The 21,358-nt window shown below is 36.1% G+C and overlaps 1 protein-coding gene and 1 pseudogene across 4 annotated transcripts in view; both read left to right on the top strand.

Annotated features, from left to right (window-relative positions):
• The window catches only part of Nbea (neurobeachin), a 496,782-nt gene that overhangs the window by 15,340 nt on the left and 460,084 nt on the right, over positions 1-21,358 (top strand). The gene's annotated exons all lie outside the window — the stretch shown is intronic.
• LOC150057068 (phosducin-like protein 3 pseudogene) lies at positions 3,956-9,086 on the top strand (annotated as a pseudogene).

Below are 21,358 nucleotides of genomic sequence, written 5' to 3' on the forward strand. Positions count from 1 at the left end.
GCATGCTAGGTGAGCACTCTACTACTAGGCCACCCTCCTGGCCCTCAGAAATGTTTAACGTGAAAAAATATTTCTCAGAATAAGTGTTATATGTTATTCCTAATAACATAACTCCCTCCCTCCTTCTCTCCTTCCTTTCTCCTCTCTTTCCCACCCCCTCTCCCCCTTCTCCCTCTTCCCTTCCCCCTCCCCCTCGATCTCTCCCTCCCAGCTCTCTCCCCCCTTCTCCCTGTCCCTCTCCCCCTTTCCTTCTCTCTCTCCTCCTTTCCCTCTCCCTTTCTCCCTCTCCCTCTCCTTTATTTGCCAGATCTGGGACATGAACTCAGGGCCTGGGAAATGTCTTGGGCTTTTCTCAAGGCTAGTGCACTGCCACTTGAGCCACAGCACCACTTCAGGCCTTTTCTGTGTATGTGGTACCCAAGAATTGAACCCAGGGTTTTGTGTATGCTAGGCTACCTCCTGGCTCCACATAACTCCCTATTTGTCATATGAGGAAAGTCAAGTGTGATAAGTTTAAATTTAAGGGCTTTGGTCAAACAGCACAAGAGAAGTTTTAGAAGACAGTTTTTTTTCTTTTTTCTTTTGCCAGTCCCAGGGCTTGAAGTCAAGTCCTGAGCACTGTCCTTGTGCTTTATCAAGGTAAGAGCTCTATCACTTGAGCCACAGCACCATTCTGGTTTTTTCTGTGTATGTGATATCGAGGAATCAAACCCAGGTCTTCATGCATGCTAGGCAAGCACTCTACCACTAGGCCAAACTCCCAGCCCAGCCTTTTTTTTCTTTCTTGTGCTGAGGTTTGAACTTAAGATCTTTTCCTTGCTAAGTAGGCTGTCTAGCATTTGAGCTGGAGCTTGCCTGGTAAAGTGTACATAATTATTAGGATGCCTCTTCTTGGTTCATCTTACACTTGCTTCTGTCAGGCTTTTTATGATCGTGAACTGATGAACCTTATTCTTTCTATAAGATTTGAAAATTAGTGTGTAAATACTGTTTTGAATTAACTCAGTTTTTTATTTATTTATTTTATTTATTTATTTATTTATTTTTGCCAGTCCTGGGCTTGAGCTCAGGGTCTGAGCACTGTCCTTGGACTTTCTCAAGGATAGAGCTCTACCACTTGAGCCTCAGCACCACTTCTGGCTTTTTTCTATGTATGTGGTACGGAGGAATCAAACCTGGGTCTTCGTGCATGCTAGGCAAGCACTCTACCACTAGGCCAAACTCCCGGCCCTTAACTCAGTTTTTTAAATCCTGTTTTTTAAATAGGTTGGCCTTTCAAATGTGACTAATCTGAATTTGAATTCTGGTTTTTTCTTTTCTTTGCCTTATCTTGAGCCAAGTATTAGACCATCCTGATCCTTTATGTCTCTCATTTTCATGCTATATCTAGATCTATTTTATATATATATGTGTGACTATAAATATATCCTTCACATACATGGAAAAGAAAAAAATGTGACTTTCCTTTTTATTTTGCTGTCAAGAGTAAACTTTGTATATAAGAAAGATACAGCTGAGTGCTGGTGGCCCATGCCTCTCACCCTATCACTCAGAAAGCTAAGATATGAGGAGGGTGGTTCAAACCAGCCCTGGTAGAAAAATTCCTGTGAGATTTTTATCTCCAATTAACCACTTAAAAACCAGAAATGGAGCTCTAGCTCAAAGTGGTAGAGTGCTAGCCTTGAGCAAAAGAGCCCCATATCTAACAAAACAAAACAACCAAAACTTGTGACAGATCATTACATTATTATAATTATTAACAGTTATTAGCAATTTCTGCTTCTATATAGAATATTTAGCACAGTGCTCAACAAAATGTGGCCCACAGATTGTGTATTTGTGAAATGCTTGCTGATCTAAGGGAAAATAAGGAGCTTACTCCAGAATATAAATCCACTTTGTGACTAAGCATACTGTTTGTTTCAAGAAATTTTATTCCTTCTCCTAGCAAGACTTTCTTGATGAAGGAAGCTCTGTGCTGACTCATTTTTTACTTGGATTGCATTGGTTGGCCCATTGAGTTGCATGTATGTAATTGTGACATTTAGAATAAAATAGAATCCCATTCTAAAGTATAATAGCGCCAATATAGAAACTTACTTCACTAAAGTCTTTGTTTTTTTGTTCCTGAAAAACTATTTTAATTAAGCATCTTGGCAACTATACAACATGACGTTTTTGCTAAAGATAGGATATTTGTTGTCCTCAAATATTCATTTATTCAGTGTTTTTGTTGGTTTAATAGAATACCTAAAATGAATGATTTATAAAAAGAGGTGTATTTTGACTCATGCTTGAGGTGAATAGTTAAGATTTGGCAGCTTTTGGTGGGATTCAGTTCATTCTGTACATTATAAAGAGAAGTTGGTATGTATCAGTAACAAACTACAGGATAGAGATACTGTGCAATGATCTTTCTGTAACCAGGTCTATGAGAACTAAACTTACTTGAGAAAAGAAATGCATTGATGCATTCACGAGGGCTCCACTTTTATGCAAAACACCTCCCAGGAAGCCTGTTATGCTCAAGATTGTTGAAATGAGAAATTAAATTTGTCACATAAGAGCTTTGAGGAAGATGAACTCAAACCATATGAATTTCATGTGCAGGGGGTGGAGATGGACAAGTAAATGTGTATCTATGTGTAAATAAATAAATCAGTAAATCAATAAATAATGTGCTAGAGATAAAGACTGAACAAAGTTACACTACAGAAAAAAGATAAACAATTTCTTAATATAAAAATATAGGTGCTTGTGAGCAATGTAATTATTCAATTGTAATTGTAATTGTTATTGTAATTATTCAAATTTGCAGTCATAGTGGAAAGGCAATCATATATAAATGAAAATAAATCATTTTCTAGTACAAGATTTTTGGTACCGATTATGGGTTCAGTTCAATTTTGATAATAGTTGGAGTTAGTATAAATCTATAGTTAAGGGACCTGTACCTCAAGATTACCTTTATTTCAGATGTTAGCCTCAAGTAGGCTTGTGTTTCTGTTTTACTGACTACATTATTCTAAACTTCTCTCAAGCTTGTTACGATGACTTACAGAATTCAGAAAGTGGTGTACTTAGAGTTACAGTTTTATTACAGAACATACAATAGCCAATTGGAAGAAGAGTAGGTTGCAGAATTTACATGCGTTCTCTGGGTATATTATCTTCTCAGCTTGCCAAAGTGTTTTCTTTCAGTAGTGCTGGGTTTTGCACCCAAGGCTTCTCTCTTTCTAGGCAAGCCATTTATTTATTTATTTATTTATTTATATTTTTTCAGATTTTATTCACAGTTTATTGTGTTTCTTTTTTAAATTTTATTTTATTGTTGGGGTGATATACAGAGGGGTTACAGTTACATTTGTCAGGTAGTGGATACATTACTTCTTGAATATTGTTACCCCTTCCCATGCTTTCCTCCCACTTTCCCTCCTCCACCCCTCCTATTCATCTTGTTTTTCCCTTACCTGCCCCTTTTCAAATAAACAAATGAACATATATACAATATACTAGGCTGTATCTGAATACAGCCACAAAATGAGATAAACCTTAAGGGGAAAAAAAGAGAAAAGTAATAACTTCACATAGGACATTAAGAACAACAATCACAAAGATAAAACTCTTGTTTCCATATCCTGGAGTTGATTTCACTTAGCCTCATCCTATATGGCTATATGCACATAGCTATTATGATCCTCTGTAGGAGAATCCTAGGCTTATACCAGTTGTTACAAATGAGGGAAACTGTGGAGCCTATGTTTCTTTGGGATTGGCTTACTTCATTTAATATGATTTTTTTCCAAGGTTTTTTATTTCCTTACAAATAAGGCAATGTCCTTCTTTCAGATGGCAGCATAGAATTCCATACCACATCTTCATGATCCATTCATCTACTGAGGGCCATCTGGGTTGGTTCCGTATCTTAGCAATGGTGAATAATGCTGCAGTGAACATGGTTGTGCTGGTAGGTTTCATATGGCCTTATTTCTAGATATTTGGTTTACATGCCCAGTAGTGGGATTGTTGGGTCTTGGGGAGCTCTATGTTTAGTCTTTTGAGGAATCTCCATAATTCTTTCTAGAGTGGATGAACAAGTTTACACTCCCACCAATAGTGTAGTTGTGATTCCTTCTGACCACATCCCCATCAGCAGCATCTCTTGTTAGATTTTTTGATAATAGCCATTCTAACTGAGGTGAGATGAAATCTCAAAATTGGGGATTTGCAATTCTTTTATGGCTAGAGATGTGGAGAATTTCTTCATGTCTGTATTGGCCATTTTTATTTACTCTTCAGAGAAATCTAAGTTTTTGGCCCACCTTTTAATGGGATGGTTGTCTCTTTGAGGGTTTGTTTCTGAAAGATTTAATTTCTTGAGCTGTAGGTATATGTGGGATTTAAGGCCTTTGTCTGTTGTATGGCAAGGGAAGATCTTTCCCACTCTGTGGGTTTCCTATTTATCTTGCTGGCTATGTCGTTTGCCATACAAAAGCTCTGCAGTTTAGTGCAGTCCCACTTGTCCAAACTGTTTGATTTGTCATGTTTCTGGGCCTTTATTAAGAAAGTTTCGACCCATGCCAAGGAGCCCAAGTGTGTCTCCTATTTCATCCTATAAAATTTTCTGGGTATCTGCTTTTACCTCAAGGTCTTTGATCCATTTGGAGTTAATTCTGGTGCAGGGAGACAGACAAGGATCCAACTTTAGTTTTCTACATGTGTTTAGCCAGTTCTTTCAACACCATTTGTTGAAGAAGCTGCCTTTCTTCCAGCCAGTATTCTTGGCTCCTTTATCAATGAAGAGGTGGCCAAAGGTCTGTGGGTTGAATCCTAGATCTTTAGTTCTATTCTGTTGGTCCTTTGCCTGTTCTTGTGCCAGTACCAAGCTGTTTTTAGTACTGTAGCTTTGTAGTAGAGTTTGGAGTTTGGAAGAAAGACAGCCTCTTCAGCCTCGTTCTTTATGTTGTTGGCATACAGGAAAGCCATTGATTTTTGAGGGTTAATTTTATATCAAAGTTTTGTATTAGTTCAAGGAGCTTGGAAGCGGAGTCCATAGGTTTCTTTACATACAGAATCATGTCATCAGCAAAGTGGGACCATTTTACTTCTTTCCCTATTTGGATCCCCTTTATGTTTGCTTCTTAGGCAAGTCATTTATCTCATGAGCCAGCCATTAGCTCTTTTTGTTTTGTTTGTTTTTTCAGGGAGGTTTCATTCCTCCATCCTTCCCTCCTTCCCTCCTTCCCTCCTTCCCTCCCTCCCTCCCTCCCACCCTCCCACCTACCCATCGTTTCTTCCTTCTTTTTCCCTCCCCCTCCTTCCTTTCTTTCCTTTTCTCCTCCCTTTCTCCCTTTCTCCCTCCCTCTTTCCCTCTTTTCTTTCCTTTCTTTCTTTTTCTCCTCCATCCCTCCCTTCTCTCTCTCTTTCTCTTTCCTTCCCTCTCCCCCACCCCTTGATCAGGACAGCCCTGGATCTCAGTACTCCTGTATGCCTCTGATGTTTCTGGGATAAGAAGAGTTATAAGCCTGCGTAACCCAAGAGCTTTGGTGGAGGCTTCATTATGTAGGTAACATTTTTAAGCAATAGAGTTGACCTCGAGGTCCATTTCTTCACTTAGTCCACTTTGCTTGGACTTTTGGTATGTTCAGCTCTTCTTTTGAATCTATCTAAATATCAACCTTGTGTCACCTGTTGCTGTAAATTAGGTGTTGTCAAGAGGGTCTTGTTATGAGTATCTCAAAAGCACTTTTTTCCTGTCCTGGGTACTGAACTCAGGGCCTGAGCACTGTCCTTGGGCTTTTCTTAAGGCTAATGCTCTACCTCTTGGACCACAGCACCACTTCCAGCTTTTCTATCTATATATGTGGTACAGAGGAATCGAACCCTGGTCTTCATGCATGCTAGACAAGCACTCCACCACTATGCCAAACTTCTGCCCCCCTTCCCCAAAGCACTTTTATGTCTTGGGATATGGCAAAGATTTTTGAAGTTCTAGTGGAAGAATTTGGGCCAAACACTTTTAAATTAAAAATATTTAATGTTATTATAGAGGGGCTACAGTTACGTAACTCGGATAATGAGTAGTACATTTCTTTTTGGACAATGTTGTCCCCTTCCCTCATTCCGTTCTCTTCCAGTTTTCCCCTCCTGTCCCCATACACAGGTTGTATAGTTCATTTTCAATATAGCATTAGTGAGTACTTATGCTGCATTGGGCCAAACACATATAAAAAGTTATGCCATATATGCTATTAACACAAATGAAGTTATTTATATAAACAAATTATTAAATTATTATAAACAAATGGAGTAGGTCATGTACCAATGCAACTTTATTTACAGTGAAGTATCAAAGTAGAATTGATATGCAGACAGTAGTTTGCCGATTCTTGCTGAGTAGAAGTGAGAATCTCAGAAATGATTTTCAAAAAGGTGACATTTGAGATTTTTTTTCCATTTCTCCAAAACTTCTTGTTGAATGTAAAGTGCTTTATGCAAGTTTAAAATGATTCATTATAGTCTCATTAATGTCACTTGTTTTCATTCAGTAGTACTACTCATAGAGAATTTTTTAAAGTATCAACTGGGAAAGACCTCAGTTCTTAGAAATTAATTCCTCTTTGTGCCTCTGGTTCAGGTTTGAACATTAGCTAGTGATTCATAACTAGTAGGTGCTCTTTCAACTAATGATCATTTTTATCACATTGATTAGTGAATTTTGTTGAATATATTTATGTTAAAATACCAGCTAAAATACCAGCTTCCTTTGCTTGTTTTTATTTTGACCTCTACTCTTTCTATTTTTAGAGAAAAGTATTCTACCCTTGGATTGGAATTTTATGCTTCTGACTCATGTGGGCCTATAATTAAATAGGTTCCACATTCTGATATTTGTCCAATGAAGGATTAGAAGTTGTCCTTTATTTGGCAGTGTGATGGAGACATGTAAAATCTTTCCCTTTTAGCTCTTTCCTTCATTCTTTTTGACACTTGTATTTGAAAGGTTGTTTTTTTTTTAAATTCTTGTGTACAAGTTTTACCATAGAAAAAGAACAATCATGCAGATATCACTTTTTAACTTCTTTTGTTAATTTTACATCTTAGTACATGTGACAACATTTCAATGGTCACAGATAGGAACACTGAGACCTCTGAGCCTCTAAGCAGTGGACTATAATTATATTAATTGGAATGTGCTTTGATTATGAAACAGTAGACAGAAGATTGTAGGGTAAAGAGATTTGCTCTTATGAATAATGTAAAAAGTGAGGATGAAATGCGAGTAATGAAAAGTAACCTAACAGACCGGGAGTTTGGCCTAGTGGTTAAAGTGCTTGTCTAGCATGCATGAAGACCCGAGTTCGGTTCCTCGGTACCACATACATAGAAAAAAGCTGGAAGTGGTGCTGAGGCTCAAATGGTAGAGCTCTTGCCTTGAGAAAGTCCAAGGACAGTGCTCAGGCCCTGAGCTCAAGCCCAGGACTGGCCAAAAAAAAAAAAAAAAAAAAAAAAGAAAAGTAACCGAACGATTTAGGGAGAAAAGCAAAAGTATTCAGAAGAATTGAATGAAACCCACTCTCAGTAATCACAGAAGAGTTAGTTAGTAGTGTTATATTTAAAAAATAAAGACCAAACACTTACGTATGATAAAATGTGTGTGTGAACTATAGTAGTGTTCTGTCAATCAGCAGTACATTAACAGTTATTTCATTCACTTTTTCAATTGATCCACAGACACACACACATTAAATCTTCTTGGTAGTGAGATAGATCCACTGGGAGAAAAAATAGAACAGCAATAATTTTACTCTTTAGTTCATATATGAGACTACAAATAATCCTCACAATAACACTATGGGATTAGGTTCAGATATCCATGATATACATAAAAGAAAGCAATATCTAGTCACTTGTCTAGGTTAAGCAGATAGAAATGACTTCTTCAGATGCAGGCCTTTTTACTCATTTTCTTTCTAAAAGACATAATCTCATGAGATTTACAAGGTAAATATAAAGAACTATGAACTTTGTGCATATGGATAGACAACATCTTGGAGGAGTAGAGATTTAAGGAAAGCTCTATAGGGGAGAGAGATGTGGAAGATGAAGCTCAGGCCTGATCATGAGTATTAGGATAACATGAGTTAGCTTAGTCAAAATTCCACTTTTCTGTTGCAGCCATTTTGCACTGTTTTTCTTCTGTAAGAAAAATCTTCACAGTTATAGGTCTGCGTGATTAAATAATGTTTTGTATTTAGAGAACTTCTGTATTAGATTGCATGTCTGTGCTTTTGTACATGAGTAAAAATACAAACGGATGTGGAGTGTTCATAATCTATGTCAGAATAAATGGCAACACTAATGAGTACTTACTTAGAAGTCATCTAATTGTCTTGACATTTGATGTCATTTTTTCCTCTCCAGATGAAGGTTCGCAGTGTTTGTTTTGTAATCTTTTTGCCTGGCACACTGTAGGCATTCAATCACTTTGTAAGAAAGTAAGAAAGAATGGATAGAATATATTTTTCATTTAAAGTTGCTTTTTAACCAGTCTTTTAGTCATAAAGCAGTGAAGACTAGCTGAGCAGAAAACAACTCAACTGAAAAATAAGTTTGGAGAAGTTCTGGAGATCTCAGGAAAGAATTATGTTAAAGAAATTACCAAAGCTGGTGAAGGTTTATGGGTAATTTTGTACCTTTACAAACAAGGGAATCCCCTGTGTACCCTTATAAATCAACACTTCAATAGGCCTGTCAGGAAATTTCCTGATGTCAAATTTATCAGGGCCATTTCAACAACTTGTATACCCAATTACCCTGATAGCAATTTGCCCACTGGTGATAATCAAGGCACATTCATTGGTTCTCTGGAGTTTGGTGGAATGAACCTGACAAGAGATGAGCTGGAGGGGAAGCTCTCTGAGTCTGGAGCTATCAAGACAGTCCTAGAGGAGAAGCCTAAGAAAACCATTGAAGACAAGATGATATTCTTAGTATGAAGCTCTGTTGCCATAGGAGGGTCAGCAACTCTGAATAGTAAAAGCAAGGCTGCAGCTGCCATAACTTTTGGAACATTTTTGGTGTGACGTATCATGTAGATGTACCTTAAAAAGAAAAAAGAGTAAATCTTTTTGGTTTTATAGCCTTTTCACAATTACACTTGAAATGTTATATATTTCAGAAATTGATGCTGGGAATTGATTAAATTTCTGGAAACTTAAAAAAAATTAAAAACATTAGAAGTTAAACAGCTGTTGGCATGCCAACTAACAAAAAAGTGATTTTTTTCTGATTGTTTTATTTTAACTTAAAAGTGAGGATTTGAATTCATTTTCTTGAATGTGTGCCTTAAACATAGCAACACCTCTCTGAAAGATAGTTGTTTTTATTCATACTTCACACATGTAGAAGATAAACACCAATTCTGTGTTTAAATTAAAATTTTAAGATAATTTATTCAGTTGTAGTGTCTGGATTTTCTTTTTTATTGTTGGGATAATTATAGAGGGGTTGCAGTTACATTCATCAGGTAGTAGATATATTACTTCTCACACATTGATACTCTTTCTCATGTTTTTTTCCCATTTCCCTCCCCTCCACCCCCACCCCTTATCTTGTTTTTCCCCGTTCCCTGTCCAGTTTCAAATAACCAAATACAAATATATCCGATGTATCAGGTAACAAAGTGAGATACTGTAACAATATGAGATAACCAAGGGACAGCAAAAGAGATGAGAGATAACATAGTACCTTAAGAACAACAATCATTCATTATATGGCTTATGTTTCTATATCCTACAGATCCTTTCATCCTACTATATGGCCTTTTATATCAAGGTTTTGCTCTATTGCAAATCTCTGCTAGGAGAGCCCAAGGTTTCTTCTGATTATGACAAATGAGGGAAACCATTGAGCCTAAGTTCCTTTGAGCCTGGCTTACTTCACTTAATATGATCTTTTCTAAGTCTTTCCATTTCCTAACAAAAGGGGCAATGCCATTCTTTCTGACAGCAGCATAGAATTCCATTGTGTATAAATACCACATCTTGTTGATCCACTCATCAACTGAGGGACATCTAGGTTGGTTCCATATGTTTGCTATGGTAAATAGTGCTGCAATGAACATTGTTGTGCTGGTGGATTTAAAACCTAGACTCTTAAGCATCAAATAGTACTCACATTTATGGTAATCAGGGCAGTACAAATTAAACTGTGATGTCCATCATCATGGACATCTCTGTATCTAACTTCTGCCTATACACATTTATATGTATTTAAAATATTAGCAGATTATGGCCATATATCTTTAAAGGGCTGGAGGAAAATAACTTTAAGTCTGGTAATATTCTACTAAAATTAACATTTTAGAATAAGACAGGAATAAATACAGTTTCAAGTTTACAGATCTATGGAAGGTATCCTGTGCACAGATCATTGCTAAACCAATTACTAATGGATGTGTTCTAGCAAGAGGAGCAATGAACCAAAATAAAATAATGGGCTTCAGGAAATAATGATGCACAAAGAAAGCAAAACATTTTAAGTTCAAATGCAATTGAACTGTTTAAATGAAAGTTTTGTGCAGTCATAAAAACCAGTAAAACATAAGCTGAGGTTCCAATCTTTTTGGAGGAATCGATGTATTTGCTAAAATTAGAGTTGTCTAGGAAAAAAAAAATATATATATATTTTTGCCAGTCCTGGGCTTGAGCTCAGGGCTTGAGCACTGTCCTTGGACTTTCTCAAGGCTAGAGCTGTACCACTTGAGCCTCAGCACCACTTCTGGCTTTTTTCTATGTATGTGGTACCAAGGAATCGAACCCAGGTCTTTGTGCATGCTAGGCAAGCACTTTAACCACTAGGCCAAACTCCCGGCCCCAGGAAAAAATAAATTTTATGTCAACTACTACTACTGCTAAATGTGGTAGTAATACTATTTTACTTTTACTAAACACTATTTATGTTCTATACATGATATAAAAAATTCATTATAACATATATACATATACACACTATTGTATATTTTCATATGTACTCTTTTATTTTCATATATCTTTTATTGTAATTAATAGAACAGTTACATGATATTTGCCAGATAGAAGGTGCATTAATTCCCATACATTGATACCCTTTCACATGTCGTGGTCCCCATTTCCCTCCCCCCCAACCCCACCCCTCATCTTGTTTTCCCCCCTTCCCTATCGAATTTCAAATAACCAAATACAAATATATCCGATGTATCAGGTAACAAAGTGAGATACTGTAACAATATGGGATAACCAAGGGACCTTAAGAACAACAATCATTCATTATATGGCTTATGTTTCTATATCCTAAAGATCCTTTCATTTAGCGTCATACTATATGGCCTTATGTATCAAGGTTTTGCTATATTGCAAATCTCTGCTAGGAGAGCCCAAGGTTTCTTCTGATTATGACAAATGAGGGAAACCATTGAGCCTAAGTTCCTTTGAGTCTGGCTTACTTCACTTAATATGATCTTTTCTAAGTCTTTCCATTTCCTAACAAATGGGGCAATGCCATTTTTTCTGACAGCAGCATAGAATTCCATTGTGTACAAATACCACAACTTGTTGATCCACTCATCAACTGAGGGACATCTAGGTTAGTTCCATATGTTTGCTATGGTAAATAGGGCTGCAATGAACATTGTTGTGCTAGTGGATTTAGTATGTCCTTGTTTCTGGATGATTGGGTAAATGGCAAGTAGTGGAATTGCTGGGTCATAGGGGAGTTCTATGTTTAGTCTTTTGAGGAACTGCCATACTGCTTTCCATAGTGGTTGAACGAGTTGCACTCCCACCAACAGTGTAGTAGTGATCCCTTCAAAAGTACTCTTAAAATATTTTAAGAGTAGCCAGCAGCTGTAAGAATATCTACCAAGCACACCCAGAAAGGAGAAGAAATTGAAATGGGAAAGTGTGAAAGTCAAGAGGGAATTTTAGTTCTATCTTTATAGATGGTTTTAAAGAACAGAGTATTGGCACATTACTTGGGTAATCGTGTTACTCTTTTGGAGGTCTGAGTCTCTGTATTTCCGGATGATTATTTTTAGGCATATGGCAAGGCAGAAACAACAGAAAGGCATGTCTGTTCAGCCCAAAGCCCCCACACAAAGGAAGCATCTGGGACAGGATATCTTTTAGAGGAATACTTTCAGGAATGTACTTTGCCCAATCAGGCCTTACCTTTCAGTTTTCACCGTCTCCCAACAGCCCAATTATGAATCCATCAGTGGATTAAGCCATTGATCAGGTCAGTAGATTCTCATGAGTCAGTCACCTTTGTCATACCTATCTCTGAACATATGTTTATGACAAAGACTTTAACATGTGTGCCTTTGATAGGACATTACCCCAGAGTTTTAATAGTGATTAAATCTGGTATTTTTGTATTCTTTCTTTCCTGAAGTATCTGACTATAATGGTAGTGTAATACATAAATCTTTTATAATTAATTCCATATTCACCTGTAATCATAGCTATTTGGGAGGCAGCAATCTGTGGATCAAAGTTCAAAACTAAACTGGACTGACATATTTGAGAGCTGTATCTCTAATGAGCCAGTAAAAAGTCATTACTGGAGGCTAGCTCAAGTGGTAGAGTGCCAGAAGCCCTGAGTTCAAACCCTAGTAGCAGTGTATGTGCACATGCACACACATAATGCACAACACACACACCCACACACACAACTCTAATAGCTAAAGAGACCGAGAAAAAAATAGCAACATTTTTCTCTGAAATAATCAACAAATTTATGGAAAAAAAAACCACTTTAATCAGTCAGGGGCTTACTGAAGAAGGAAGGTTGATGGTCCATATATTAACAGAAAAGGAACAGCTTCTGCAGGCGGTTCCATCCTGGAGAGGAGATGTGTTAGCTTTTCATCACTGTGACATAATACCCGAGGAAACAACTAAAAAGGAAAGAAGATTTATTCTAGTTCGTAGTTTCCTAGGTTTATATTTGTGGTCACTCAGCATTCTGTGTCCAGGACATCATGGTGAGGATAGTTTGGCATAGAAGAGCTTCAGTGGGAAGTTGGTAGGAGACACAGCTAGAGGGTGTCTGGGCAAGCTTCACTTCTGCGGCATATAACCAGTGATTAATTTCCTCTAATTAGGGCCTTACTTCCTTAAGTTTCTAACTACTCCCAAATTTCAATGAGGATTAAAATGCTGAAATAAAAATCATTTATTGTGTATTCTATAATTTTTCTATAAGTTGTGACATTTGTTGCAATTGGATATAAAATTTCTGATAGATACTAATGTGTATATCCTAAAACATAATGAAGATGATTTATGAGGGAATTTTAAGTTTTATTGTGAATGAATGGTAAATGATTTGTTCCTTTGTCTTGGAATCCATGTATGACATTTGATTGGGAAATTCACTTTTATGTAGTTCATCCCTTTTGCTATTTGAGATATTGGACCTCTGCTCATTTACTTTGCCTTCTTCCTCTAGTGCTAGAGATTGAAGCCAGGGAGTAATTAAGTGGTCATGCTACGTTACACTCCTGGCACCAGAAGGGCCACCGTGTGTGTGTGTGTGTGTGTGTGTGTGTGTGTGTGTGTGTGGTGTGTGTGTGTGTGTGTATTACATGATTTTTGCAACATTATGTAATATGAATGGAGTCTGGTCTAAACCCTTGCATCAGATCTGTCTGGACATTACAGTAAAACAGTAAGACTAGAATTCTTGGAATTTATATTCAGTATATTGGAAATGGATAATATATACATAAATCAAGTACAGGCTGTAAAATAATAAAGGCAAGTGCTTCATTGAATAGATGGCAAGTTAGACTGAGAGCAAAAGTCTCTCATGTTAAAGGACGGTGCAAGCATATGGAAGACACACAGAACAAAGAGGAAAAGCTTGAGAACTAAGGGAAAGTTGGTCTTTTTGGAGAGTGACTTAAGCCTGATTTTATTGAACAGAGAGGAGAGCAATGTGAAATGAGATTGGTGAAGTAGACATAAATAAAATTTATTCAAATTTGTAACCTGTTGGAGCAGGCATACAAGAGCATTAGAAAGTTATGGGAAATTTTTAGAGTACAGAGATACCTAATCTCCATATAATCTTTTCCATTTGGAAAACACATAGGGACAGTAGAATGGGTAGATACATTGTTATTTATTTACTTTAGATATTGTTATATTTTAAAGAGATTTAAAAATGATAACCTTTTGTATTTAATAATGTCCTTAAATTTTTGTGTGTGTGGATTCAAATGTTCACCAATTTCTTTATAAAGATTCTGTTTTTATCTGTAAATGTCTATTTAGCTTTTATGAAAAGGATTGGCATTTTTCATTGTGAGTTAGAATTTAAAAGGATGTAATTGGCATTTTAGTTTTACTTTATTTTTTATTTACTTTTCATTTTTACTTTATATATTAAGTGGCTTCAAGTAACCAGATACTTATTATATCTACTATTAGAGTACATTGTTATGATGTGTTTATGTGAGTTGTAGTCAAGTCAGTATATTTGGGGTAATACCTGGTTTTTAAAACAATGTTAAAAGTGGTTATACTGGGCTGAGAATTTGGGCTAGTGGTCAAAGTACTTGCCTAGGGGCTGGGAGTTTGGCCTAGTGGTAGAATGCTTGCCTAGCATGCACGAAGACCTGGGTTCGATTCCTCAGTACCACATATATACAAAAAAGCCAGAAGTGGTGCTGAGGCTCAAGTGGTAGAGCTCTAGCTTTTAGAAAAACCAAGGACAGTGCTCAGCCCCTGAGCTCAAGCTCAGGACTGGCAATAAATAAATAAATAAATAAATAGATAGATAGATAGATAGATAAATAAATAAATAAATAAATAAATGTGGTTGCCTAGCATGCAGGTAGACTGGGGTTCAACTCGTCAGTACCACATACGTAGCAAAAGGGTGGAAGTGGTGCTGGTTCAGTGCTCAGGCTCTGAGTTCAGTCCCTATGATTTAAAGCTTTTGAAAAAGCTTTAAGATGTATTTAAGGATATGCTTTGAAGTAGGAGCTTATTGAATGACTATTGTTCCCTTTGTTTTCTCCTCCCATCCCTAGAGTGTTTATGGACTGTATTTGTAGCACATTGGCTATACACTTGGGTATAGTTGTTTCTTTACCTCAGAAAAATTGCCAATAGGAATTCTTTGTAGAAAGGACTAGTGTAAAGTTAGTAGGAAATAAACAAGTGATTTTTATTTTGTTTGCCTTTATTTCTGAGAGTCACTAACTTACGTATATCCATTCCTACATTACAAAACATTTTCTTTTCATTAAGTCACTTACAATGCATGCTAAGGGTTAAGCAAATTCTGCAGGCTAATGGTTAAGCAGTTAGATGATTGGTAGAGGAACATGTATTTGTTTTGGGGTATAGTTTTTCTGATACGATTTTGAGTACGTGAATTTAAATTTGGATGTGGATGCGAGCTTTGGTACCTCGGGCAAGCTATTTAAATTTTGGTAAGTTCAGTGTCCTCATATGTGATTCACTTAGTCATGAAAAATAAAGAATGTTGTATACGGAAATTACTTAACTAATATGTTAATAAAATGCTAATTTCTAATTGTCTAGTGCTTTGACTTACATACTTGTTTCTTTGGTAAAGATTATATGCAGATATAGCCTTATTTTTAATAAAATATCTTTATTATGAATTAATAATAGAAGAGTTTTTGTGATCCATATTGTACTGCTTCTAAAAGTATGTCTGTATTGGCTCTGATAGATGTTATCTGTAAGACTAAGATGAAAAGCCCAAAGCTTTTAGGGATGTAGAATGAAATGGCAAATATGTAGTTAAATTATTAATCATTAGTTTTAATTTCCTGGCAGCCATGGCAAAAAGGAAAATATGATGGTTTACAGTATTCTGTTTACTAGAAGCAAGTATACTAGTTTGTATATGTAACATTTCATTTTCTCATTGTCTGTGTTTCTGTGCGTGCACGTGCGTGTGTGCGTGTGTGCGTGTGTGCGTGTGTGTGTGTGTGTGTGTGTGTGTACTTTGCTCCTAGGGCTTGAATTAAGTTTATCCATTGATAGAAGTTTCTCTGTGAGTTCTCTCGATTTTGATAATTCTTTCTTTTGATGTGTAGAAGCTGTTTAATTTGATATAATCCCATTTCTTAACTCTGTAGATGGGTGTAGCCGGTGGTTTGACAGTATCCTTAAGTGCCAGAATAAAGTGTTTTATTAATACAAATATTGGCACACCAACTCTTTTATTCTCACCATCTCTAGCTCTTGACAACTACTAATATATTTATCTCATGTTGAAATGTTAATAATTTTATAAAAATTTGAGGAAATAGTATGTGACCTTTTGAGATGAATTTTGCTCAGTAAACCTAATGTCCAGCAATCAATCCAGTTTGTTATGTACGTAGACAGTTGTTTCTTTTTGATTATTGGCTTACTATCCTTAAAGTTTTGGTCACGATAGCCTATTTTATTATTTTTCAATTGCTATCTGAAAGTCATATTTCCTCAATCTTCTTCGTATTCTTGATAGTCTTTTTTCCAGTGTTTTATTTTTTCTTGGGTAGATATTTTTATTGTTTTTTCTGTTACATATTTTATTTAGAAAGACTTTTTTAAATTTAATTTTGTCAATATGATGTACAAGGGGTGTAGTGCATACATTTCTTCTTGAACATTGTTAACCCCACCCACGTTTTTCTATTTTCTCTACCTCCAATCCGCCCTGCAAGTTGTAAAGCTCATTTCCAACATGTTGTCTTAAGTTTCACTGTTGCATTGGTTCACTTTTTGTCCTTTGTGTCACCATTTTGTTGTTCCTTTTCCCTTCCCTAATTCAAATAAATGTATATACAATAAATGTGATCTGTTGAGCTTCTTGCTTCTAGGATTATTTTCCTCATCTGTGTTGCTAAATTTCTCATCCACCTTGCTAACTTTTTGTCCAAATCTCAAAATAACTTCCTTACTTCATTAATTCATCTACTTGGATTCTTTTTGAGGTCATTGATAATTTTTTTCATATATTTTTATTGTAATTAATAGAAGGGTTACATGATATTTGCCAGATCGATGGTGCATTAATTACCATACATTGATACCCTTTCACATGTCTCGGTCCCCATTTCCCTCCCCCCCTAAACCCCTCATCTTGTTTTCCCCCGTTCCCTATCCCATTTCAAATAACCAAATACAAATATATCCGATGTATCAGGTAACAAAGTGAGATAACCAAGGGACAGCAAAAGAGATGAGAGATAACATAGTACCTTAAGAACAACAATCATTCATTATATGGCTTATGTTTCTATATCCTAGAGATCCTTTCATCCTACTATATGGCCTTTTATATCAAGGTTTTGCTATATTGCAAATCTCTGCTAGGAGAGCCCAAGGTTTCTTCTGATTATGACAAATGAGGGAAACCATTGAGCCTAAGTTCCTTTGAGTCTGGCTTACTTCACTTAATATGATTTTTTCTAAGTCTTTCCATTTCCTAACAAATGGGGCGATGTCATTCTTTCTGACAGCAGCATAGAATTCCATTGTGTACAAATACCACAACTTGTTGATCCACTCATCAACTGAGGGACATCTAGGTTAGTTCCATATGTTTGCTATGGTAAATAGGGCTGCAATGAACATTGTTGTGCTAGTGGATTTAGTATGTCCTTGTTTCTGGATGATTGGGTAAATGGCAAGTAGTGGAATTGCTGGGTCATAGGGGAGCTCTATGTTTAGTCTTTTGAGGAACTGCCATACTGCTTTCCATAGTGGTTGAACGAGTTTGCATTCCCACCAACAGTGTAGTAGTGATCCCTCCTGGCCACATCCCCTCCAGCATCGGCTGGATAAGTGGGACTGCATTAAACTGCATAGCTTTTGTATGGCAAAGGACATAGCTAGTAAACTAATTAGGAAACCTACAGAGTGGGAGATCTTCACCAACCATACAACGGACAAAGGGCTCATATCTAAAATATATCAACAGCTCAAAAAATTGAATCAATCCAAAAGTAATCTCGAAAGTGACAACCATCCCATTAAAAGATGGGCCAAAGACTTAAAGAGAGTCTTCTCTGAAGAAGAAACAAAAATATCCTATAGACACATGAAAAAATGCTCAACATCTCTGGTCATAAAAGAAATGCAAATCAAAATAACTCTAAGATTCCACCTCACTCCAGTTAGAATGGCCAGGATCATTGATAATTTTTTAAATTAGTGCTTTGAATTCTTCTGATGAAGCATCTATCTTAATATAATTGGAATCACTTTTGCCAAGTTTCTATGTTTTTGTTTATGCATCTTTGGGGGATAGAGGTCTCTTCTGGTTTTATCTAGGATATCTTCTTAGGTTTCAGCCGTCTTTCAATGGCTCTTTTGGGGAGAAAGCAGGGTATTATATAAACAATTAAAAACCAGACCAGGTACCTTGATGTAGTGAAAAATATAAACTGTACCCCCTTATAAAGAAAAGAAAGAAGCTACAATACCTATACGATAAAGTAGGAATTTAAAAATTGTTAAAGGTTGTCTAGTAACAACAAGTAAAATACGGGAATGGGAAAGAAAAGAGTAAGGAAAATAGGAAAAAGAAAAAGAAATGGAAAGAGAAAAAAAAGAAACCTACAAAGAATCTGTGAAACATATCTGAAGTTGTACTTTATTCTAATAAAACTTTAGCATACCGTGTCATCTTAGAAAAGTCAGCTATAGGGGTAGGAGTTTGGCTTAATGGTAGATTGCTTGCCTAGCATGCACAAAGACCTGGGGTTGATTCCTCAGTACCACATACATAGAAAATGCCAGAAATATGTGGTTCAAGTGATAGAACTCTAATTTGAGAAAGCCCAAGAACAGTCATCAGGCCTTGAGCTCAAGCCCTGGGACTGGCAAAAAAAAAAAGTCAACTATGCATAATTTAGACGTGAACATATGCAAAAACTAAAATGTAAAAATATATGTTTAATCTATAAAAGTGAATTGTTTTTGTAATAAAGTGTGAATGATTTGCATTGTGAATATAATAAAACCTTGAGTGGGCTGGGAAAATAGTTTAGGGGTAGAGCGCTTGCCTAGCATACATAAAGTCTGGGTTCAATTCCTCAGTGACACATAAACAGGAAAAGCCAGAGTGGCGCTATGGCTCAAATGATAGAGTGCTGGCATTGAGCAAAAGAAACCCAGGGACAGTGGGTCTTGAATTCAAGCCTCAGGACTAGTAAAAAATCATGATAATAAATAAAAGTAAACGTTGAGTAAATACATCAAAGGTATAAATTAACATGGCAAGATAGACAAAATAGTTTATCAAACACCTAATCAATTAACAAAGCTTAATACAACTCCCTTAAAAATCAGCAATTTATAGATAAAGGCACATTATAAAATTTACATAAAAGTCAATGTGAGAGTAACTTAAGAGTTCTTTGAATAATGTTAAAAGACATGGGATGAATCATTTTACAGTTTAAAACTGCCATGTGCAGAATATTCTGATAGTTACATAATTGAAAATTGTGTGATACTCATAGACCCAGAGGTCACAAAAGAGAAGATAAAAACCAGAAACCAAAAATATTATGGCAAACTGATTTCAACAAACATTCAAGAGTAATTTAATGAAGGAGGATAATATTTTCATCAATTGGATATCAATAGGCCAATAATATGATCCTCAACACATTTATACCTTAAACAAAAATGATGTAGAAAGGTGGTTCAGTAGAGACATTCAGCACTGAAACCAGATTCTGAAAGAAAATACATTTAGTGTGTGACTCAAGTTGTAGAGTACCACCCTTGAGCAAACAAAAAAAAAAAAAAAGAAAAGAAAAGAAATAAAACATATGAGGTGGCCTTGAGTGTTCAAGTCCTAATATCAGCAACACGCACACCCCCCCTCCCCTGCAGTGGTATAAGTGCACAAATTGTGATTGTTGCTATTGAGGTCCATAGAATAAGCTAAGAAGTCTTAAAACCTTGAATTGAAAGTTAGTAAGGAATTCAGCCGTTTGATTAGGTTTCTCCTTGTATAAGAGCAGCACTAGCATCCACTTTCTGGTAACTTCTTGTTAAACTTATCATCTTGTTAAACTAAAAATTGTGCATAGTGTACTTCATAAATTAGAGAAGTCATGTCTTACTAATTCAAGTGCATGGGTTTTTGTGTTAATTTATATGAAACCTTATCTATTTTCCAAGAAGTAATGGAAAAATGAGACAAACGAGGAATATAAACAGGGCTATGGAATTATCTTTGGCTCTGCGATTACCTCTGAAGCATTTAAAAAGTTTTATGGCAATTAAGTAATTCTTTGTTGAAGGAAAATATGAGCATACACAGAAAGCTTGGTTATTAATTGGGGCCTAAGGATAGAAGTGAATCCTGCTTCCTAACAAGCTTTACCTCACTGCTGTCTTCCTCTTTTCTTGTGTTAGTGTATAACTTACACACAGTGGGCAGTAGCTAATGATATAAAATATCGTGGGTAGTAAGACATAATGCTCCTTGTTTCTTAAAAAGCCTACTTCAGAAAGATAGAAGAAACCAGTAAACGTTTTTTTTTTTTTTTTTTTTTTTTTGGTCTGGTAAACCAAAGTGCTGTGATCTGAGTAATTTACACTATAGAGTTTTTTCTTCATGGTACAGTGAAACTGTTTTTTGTTTTGTTTCTTAAGAAAATTAATGTTCTTTAATGTACTATATTATTTCTCTTCTCTTTTTTGCCCTTTGGTTAATCTCGTATTATTACTGTATCTGACTTTAGTTACCTGTCATATTGTATATACATTTATTTATTTGAAATAGGGGCGGGAAGGGGGGAACAAGATTGGGAGGGGTTGGGGGAAGAGAACAGGGACAAAAGCATTAGAAGGGGTATCAGTGTATGAGAAGTAATGTACCTACTACCTGGACACTGTAACTGTAACCCCTCTATACATTACCCCGACAATGAAAAAATAAAAAATAATAAAAACAAAATAAATCCCTCTACAAGAGGGTGACTCACTATTCTATTTAAACCTAATTACCTTCCCAAACCCCAACTCCAAATACCATTATAATGGGTGTTAGCACTTCAACATAAGAATTTAAAGGGGGGCAGTAATTTTGTCTGTGATGTAAAGTAATGGTTAATATGGTGGGAATGGACTGTAATGGGATTTGGAGAAAAGGCAAGAAAAGGCTTTAGGAGTTAAGTGATATCTACCCTCATAGATAAAGATTTCATAGCAGTTAACAAGTGTAAAGATTTGAGAGAGAACACTATGACTAGATAGAGAAAGTAACACGTATGCAAAATGTTAGATGAAGTATTAAATGGCATTGTCGAACCTTTCTTTAGATG

The sequence above is a fragment of the Megascapheus bottae genome, chromosome 11 (assembly GCF_031878675.1).
Source record: "Megascapheus bottae isolate mThoBot1 chromosome 11, mThoBot2.hap1, whole genome shotgun sequence".
In the NCBI taxonomy this organism is placed as follows: Eukaryota; Metazoa; Chordata; class Mammalia; order Rodentia; family Geomyidae; genus Megascapheus; species Megascapheus bottae.